This window comes from Triturus cristatus, chromosome 3_1, assembly GCF_964204655.1.
Source record: "Triturus cristatus chromosome 3_1, aTriCri1.1, whole genome shotgun sequence".
NCBI lineage: Eukaryota > Metazoa > Chordata > Amphibia > Caudata > Salamandridae > Triturus > Triturus cristatus.
Genome location: NC_140583.1, coordinates 494,174,571 through 494,181,958, shown reverse-complemented (window position 1 = coordinate 494,181,958; position 7,388 = coordinate 494,174,571). Strand labels below are relative to the sequence as shown.

General features: G+C 43.9%; 1 pseudogene; it reads left to right on the top strand.

The window, feature by feature from the left end:
• The first annotated feature begins 3,180 nt into the window (after window positions 1-3,180).
• Window positions 3,181-5,799, top strand: LOC146860460 (uncharacterized; annotated as a pseudogene).
• Window positions 5,800-7,388: the final 1,589 nt, after the last annotated feature.

The window sequence follows — 7,388 nt, the reverse complement described above, 5'->3', positions numbered from 1 at the left end:
GAATACTTAATGCCTCGGAGAGGCAGCGCATGCGCTGCCCTATGCGAGACCTAAAAATCGGCTCCTGTTTTCCTCACAGTTGACGCCTGTCAGACCACGGCTCCTTCGGAGGATTCCTTGACTCCAGAGTACGTGGTCAAAGACGCAGGAGCAATGCGTTCGGCAGGAGGCTTCCTCATACGCTACGCAGGTTTGCGTAGTGGCTGATTGGAAGTTCGAGGCTTCCTAGTATTCAGGGACTTTTTGGGCTGCATGAAAATAGGTACTTTCCTTGCTCCTGTAATTTCTTCAATACCTTCTTTGGGTAATCTGGACATTTCGACCTCCAGGTAGAAAGTACTTGGGTGATATTCATATTCACAGAGATCGGGAGGTTTTCTCGTCTGGTTATTACAAGAGGATGGATGGCAATAGAAATGGAGTACTAGTTTTCATTTAACTTCCAGGAGTCCTTTATATGTAGCTATATTACTTTGCTGAAGTAGATTGTGTGACATTTGGAAAACATTATTTTTCTTTTCACTTTGACAAGGAACTTTGGCACTACTTTTTGGAAATATAAAAAAGATCGGCTAGTTAATTAGGGGCATATCTACAATGACGGCGATAAATAAACACTTTGTTATTTATCGCCGTCTATCGCTGGAATTTCTTGCCCTGGTAACGCGTTATTAACAACGCGTTACTCCAGGGCGATAAAGATTCCAGAGATAGCGGTGAAATCGCCGTTTTGCAGGGAACATCGCTGGTTTTCCAGCGATGTTCCCTGCAAAACGGCGATAACCTTGCTGATACGACCCACAGGGTCGTATCAGCATAATCCACCCCAATGTTAGGGATAGGTAAGTCTGCTTTTTAGCAGGTGTTAGTTTTTGGAGAAAACAGCGGTTTTCTCCAAAAACTAACATGTGCTAAAATGCTGGGGCAGCCTTGTAAATATCGCGATGTGAACATCAGCGATATTTACAAGGTTGTCCTGCCCAGTGACGCCTACTTTGCATCTCATTAGAGATGCAAAGGGAGGCGTTGGGTAAAAGGGCGCTAACATGCGCTAATGCATGTTAGCACCCTCTTGTTAATAGGGCAATAGTTTTATCTCCGCTTTTTTGGCTTTAAAAGCCAAAAAAGCGGAGTTAAAGCCCTTGTAAATATGCCCCTTAGTTCTTTCTGAGTTACGGAACCTGTTCTTATTTTACTTTTTATTTTCAATGGAAGGAGCTGGTATGTATGAGTAACGCTGGGTGTACAAAGTGCTTATGCTTCTCTAGGAGAAGGAGATGAATTGAACTTGTGCGTTATCTCTATATGTGTATGCATCCGAGATTTGGTAGCTCGATTCAGAGTTAGAGATATATTCTGAAGAGACAACTGCTTGGTTAAGGTATAACTCAGTTGTAGTCAGACTTTATGAGAATAGTTATGATCTCTAAAATATATATGGATAACCAGCATTGTGTTCTCGCCCTACAGGTCTCCTATTACCAGCTGTTGCTATCCTAATTCCCTTCCCTCGCTTGATCGCCCTAATACTCTGTGATAATTTTATCAGAGTTGGGGATGTCAAGAGGTGGACATCTTTGTGCATCATCTGGATTCTGAGGAGTTCTCATCTCAGGTTCATGAGAACCTTACAGTACCGGTCTGTGGCTTGATGTGTGAGTAGGTGTTTGAATGGCTGTATGTGTGTTTGAGTATATGTAAGAAGGTGTTTGCATATGTAAATGGGTGTGTGAGTGACTATAGGATTTTGAGTGGGTGTGTGAGTGTATGTGTGGGAGTATCAGTACCTGTGTGAATGATTCTATAGATGTGTGAGTTCTGTATGAGTACCTGTGTAGGTGTGTTTGTGACCCATAAGTTAAACTAGTAATAAACATATACATTTTTATAACTTTACAAATACATTTTATCAACTCTTTACAATACAATTTAAAACAAACAATTACCAAATTAACATAACTTATTTAACTATTTACAAATACAGGAACACACCCAAAACCTTTACTTCTGATTGGCTACACTAACACCCAATGATAAATTTCACGGCATGCCACTGTGACATGAATAAATACTTGTATCATTCTCATGGTGAGCTGAACTGTATCTTGTGAAATTTAGGAGCGCCAACTTGTTTTATACCCTCAGTTTTGCAGACTGTCCATGAGATCACATACATACGTTTTTCAAGAAAAGCAAACTCTAACTTAAAGGTAGAGTTGTGTATTTTCCAACTTTGTGCTGTGTAACATAAGTGGCAAGCAAGTGTTAAAAGAGACAGGTTCAAAGTATTCTCATTGGACAAGTTACATGTGGAAACATGTTAAAACCATCCACTAAATTACATACAAACACTTGGTGAATGAGACAGCAAGTCTGCAGTAGTCTTGGGGAAACCTTCAAATGTTCAAGAAAAAAACAGTATCAGCTCACTCCAATAAGTTATCTGAGATGGTAACACTATACAATTTTTTCCAAACAATTAACAGATAAACATAACATAACTAGGGTTCTCTGTTTTCTGTTTTTACTGATTTTTTACGGATAAATACAGACAGAAAACAATATGTATCCTGTATTTATTTATTTTTAAAATTGTATAAATACAGATAATTTGGCTTCTTTTGAGTGACTCTCTGTGCCGAGATTAATGAATTAAGGGCCAATAGCAGCACATATTGGCAGCATAGAGAGTTAAAAAGCTGAATTATATTTATATGCTATACAACCGGGTGCCCTAAAAATAACTTGTTCAACTATTTACAAATACACTTCTGAGCACAAGTACTTCATATAGCTGCAGGTATGTGTTTAGACCAGCAAGGACAACCTGACCCTGTACTGGATGAAGTGGAAGAGATGTGACCTGTAAAAATGGAGTAATGTTTGGAAGCAATTCAGCATTCTTTCACGTAAAAGAAAGGTCAGTGCTAGGTTTATCCAGTGCAATGTCTTCAACAAGCAATTATCGAGACACACAGTGAATAAATATTCCCATGAGACAAGTTCCATTTGGAAGCAGAAAACTATCCATAAATGCATGTACCATCGCATAATGTGGGAGGAGGCAGGTGCAGCGGGACAGCAATCATTATCTGTAGTAGCCTTAGGAGAATCATTGTAACTGGCAGTCTTGGCGCATGCCGGTGACCAGGTGGTTTGAGTTGGGGTAATTTCTAGAAGATGGCGGAGAAGGAATCGTTGCACAGACAGATCGAGCACACAAATGTTCACGGTAATGCCCCTGCCCATTTTCTATCTACAACACATACGTGAAGGAACCCGGCACTACCTACTTATAAGTCAGAGAGGATGTCGCCTACTGGGCCATATCAGAGAGATTACCAGCAACAACTCCAGCAGCTGAATACACTACAACAGCCACAGCAACAGAAACCACAACAGCAGAAGGCACCACAACTCCTACAGCTTAAGGTCCAGCAACAGAAACCAATGCCACAGCAGCCACAAGTGCTGCAGCAGAAGATGCCACATCAGCCGAATCCAACAGAGCAGAAGAAGCAGGTAGATCAACAACATAACCTGCAGCAAAAACCACCTCAGTTTCATCTACACCTACAACACCAGCAGAATTTACTGCCGTCTCAGTAGCATCAGCAGCAGTATTCACGTAATCCAAGAAACGCCTGGAGGAAAAAGTACACTTTAGTGAATAAACATCAAGTAGCTGCCAGTCCCCCCGGGGACGTGAATGTACCTAGTGCTTCTTCCAGCACCTTACAAGGCCTTGCTCAGAAGCCTGACCCAAAGATGATCATTCCTAAGTGGTCTGAGACTTTAACTGTGAAGAACAAACTAGGCTCTGAAATAAATCAGCCTGTTTGGACTAGCACTGCTTTTAATGAACAAGTAACTGATGTACATAAAGCACAGAAGGTTCTCTCCACTGTGAACTCAGGGACTTCTGTTTCTCGAACCATTGTGACCAGGACCCAAACTGATTGCAGTGTAGGACAAGTAAAGCCAGGGACCCCAATTTCTCAAACTGTTGTGACCAGGACCCCAACTGTTGGCAGAAAAGAGCAAGGAAAGCCTTCTCCCAGATCTGTGCTTCTATCAAAGCGACAAAGTCGGGTTGAAGCAGAGGGCCAAAGGAAACAAGCTCGTCTGAAACTGCAGTCAGAGAGACCAGCAACTCTTCAACTTTATTTGTAAATGCCACAAGGTCAGGGAACAGTGTAACAGAGTGGACTTCTGAACTAATCTAAACTTGCAGTAAAGTTGCTTTGGCTTTATCGAACAAGCTACAAAAATCTTTTCCTGCACAAGAGCTGCTTTGGACCTCTCCAGTGAAAAAACCAGCCACCCTGATCCTGTCGCCACAAAAGTGAGAAGCTGTGGAGATCTCATGGCGCACAGCAGCTCCACTCTGATTGCTGCTCCTGCTACCACTGTTTACCCTCTGAAAAGGAGACTGGTAACAGCTCATAAGATTTTCAGTCCCCAGAGAAGTGTTAACCCCACACCCTCTGGAAAGGTATTCAAATGTAGGAAAATGAAATACAGCTGGGTGGGGAACTCTGTGCGAACGACATAGACAGTAAGAAAATCGTCAAGTCCAACAACTCCTGAAAGTGTCAAAAAGGCACCCGTTGGTCCTCAGAAGACACTTACACCAAAGGTGTTGCCAAAAGGCGATGGGCACGCCAAGTCAAAGAAAACCAATACACCTCCAAAAGGCGGTGAAGGACTGGGCTATTCTAGGGCCCAGCGGTGCCAGGGGACAACACCTGAAACCTTCGTGGGTTACCTGTTCCGGCGTACAAAACACAGAGACACGGGACACTTCCGGCGGCGTCAAAGATCAGCATTTATTTACTGCAGGGATACAGAAATCGCAAGAAGTACACAACGTGTAGGTTCTGTGAGACTGCTTCCAATTGCAAAAGTGGATCGCTCCTTTTATATACATTTTCGTCATTGAACAACATGGCGAACAAAAGGTTACAACTCAGTTCCCACAGTAAACTTCAAAAAGGGTCGTATTCATGTTTTCAGAAACCCGGAACATAATTACAGCAGCATTGCCGGTTCCCAACTGTAAAAACACATTATCCCCACATTAAGCACATTCCATTCTGACTGTAAACGAATTAGGAGAAGGGACAAAAACAGATGCAAAGGAAGAACAAGGATGAACAACAGCTTGAAAAAGAGTGTAGGGATCAATATCGGAAGCATGATTGCAGGATCAAAGGATCCGTGCCTAATGCATGCACGACTGAAACAATAGACTAGCACGGCAAGATGAGCCTCGAGCGGAGCCATCTGCCCTTGCAGTGTCATCCCCCTCATCATAAAAACACCCTCAAAGGAACACGTGTTCTCCGCAAAGGTTTGGGAATCCCAGGGTCACGAAGCGGACAGTGTCCGTTCGCTGGCTACTTGAGGGCAAGAGACAAAATGGATGCCGTATCTAAAATGGAACCCGAGGGTTCAGATGGACACACCCACGAATGAGACGAACCATACATAGTAGCGTAGCGAAAACGCGTACACCCACTAAACTCGTCATTTGCGGTTCGTAGATACCAAACTCGTCCATATTCGAACAAACCCAAAATGTCATTACAATTCTCACGGAACCTCAGCGGGGCATCTGGCAACAAGTACAAGTGGAAAGCAGCCACTGCTGTGCAGTCCTTCATACCATGAAAATCCAAGTTCAGGTGGCATGCGGAGGTTCAGCGTTGGCGTGGTGGATCTATTATGCATGTGCCAGCGAAGGCCCTGGGCTCACTGTGCCACTGGAATCAAGCTATCCTGGCTGAAGAAGGGTGAAACCCCGAAACCGGTCCTAGGATGGTTGTTTCCGGTCCAGGGAGGACCTGGCTTGGCACTTTGGGCTGGACTGTTCCCATGAGGCACAAGGTCAAGACTGATTTGCATATGGCCTGGTCTAAACTGGGGTGGCATGGTGAGCAAAAGAATGATGAATTTAACCCAGATCTCTTGACTGGAGGTGAATATTTTGATATTCCGTCCATCAATTGTGTGTCTTTTGCTTTCTCGCACTAAGTGCGCCAGGATGCCCAGACGTGGGTCATGGGCTCACTGTGCCACTGGAATCAAGCTATCCTGGCTGAAGAGTGGTGAAACCCCGAAACCGGTCCTAGGATGCTTGTTTCCGGTCCAGGGAGGACCTGGCTTGGCAGTTCAGGCTGGACTGTTCCCATGAGGCACAGGGTCAAGACTGATTTGCATACGGCCAGGTCTAAACTGGGGTGGCATGCTGAACAAAAGAATGATAGATTTAACCCAGATCTCTTGACTGGAGGTGAATGTTTTGATTTGTTCTGCATTCCGTCCATCAATTGTGTGTCTTTTGCTATTACAATTAGGGAAGTCGGACCACCATTGCCCAGCCACAGCGGGCAGAGAACAGCTGTTCCCTGGCGGTGTTGCAGCCATCGGGAGGCATCATTATGGTTCGCAGGACTGCCCTACAGAGCCCCCTTGTGCCTCTGCACCCTGAGTTACATGCAGGGGGACACAACATGCTGTGCAGGAACTGTTATTGGCGTTCCCATTGTGTGGCCAATTTTTGAGGCTCCAACATCGGAACACCAAAGACATCCTGCCAGACACAAGAAAACACCTCATCTGGTGGGGAGGCCGACTACGAGTTTGTTAGTGCGGTGACGGGCGGGCCCGGCACTGCACCAACAAACTTGTAATCAGGCTTAGTATGGATTATGAGCTACATAAAAGAACCCCTAAAATGATCTCTTTAATACACGCCCTCTGTCATCATCCCTCACCCTCTCCAAATCCTTGTCATATAGTTTCGGAAGGGGGCCTAAAAAATATTTTGCTTAGGGGGGAGCTCAGAGCAAAAACGTTTGAAGACCTCTGGCATAGAGTTCTAGTCCGAGGACTTCATACTGAGGAAAAGGGCAATTTAAAATATTCAAACAGATGTAGTATTCATTAACCTTGATAGTTCTGTGATACGTAGAGTCACCTCAGAGATCATAGTTTGAATTTACATTGAATTTAAGTTTTAAAAACCACATCAACGCAAGGTTTGTTGGATTGGCTGGAAATTCACAAGACCATAACCATTAGTCCTGCTACAACCCATGATCTGCAGCAGTCGGTCTTCCTGTTTTTGGTCTGCAAATTCCCCCCCACCTCTGTAGATTTCCTTTAATTAAAAGGTAAACTAATGAACTTTATGGGTCAAAAGTTATACACCATTGCTCTAGATAAAGTAGTCCCTTGTTCAGTAAAGCTAGACACAACATTTGAATATATCAATTTTGTTGTATTGCTGCAGTGATCCTTTCATCTTTGCTGACACCACCATGGCAGTCAGTGGTGATCAGGCGGGCAGTTTTCAAGAAGTTGGCCCATCAATAGCTACACTT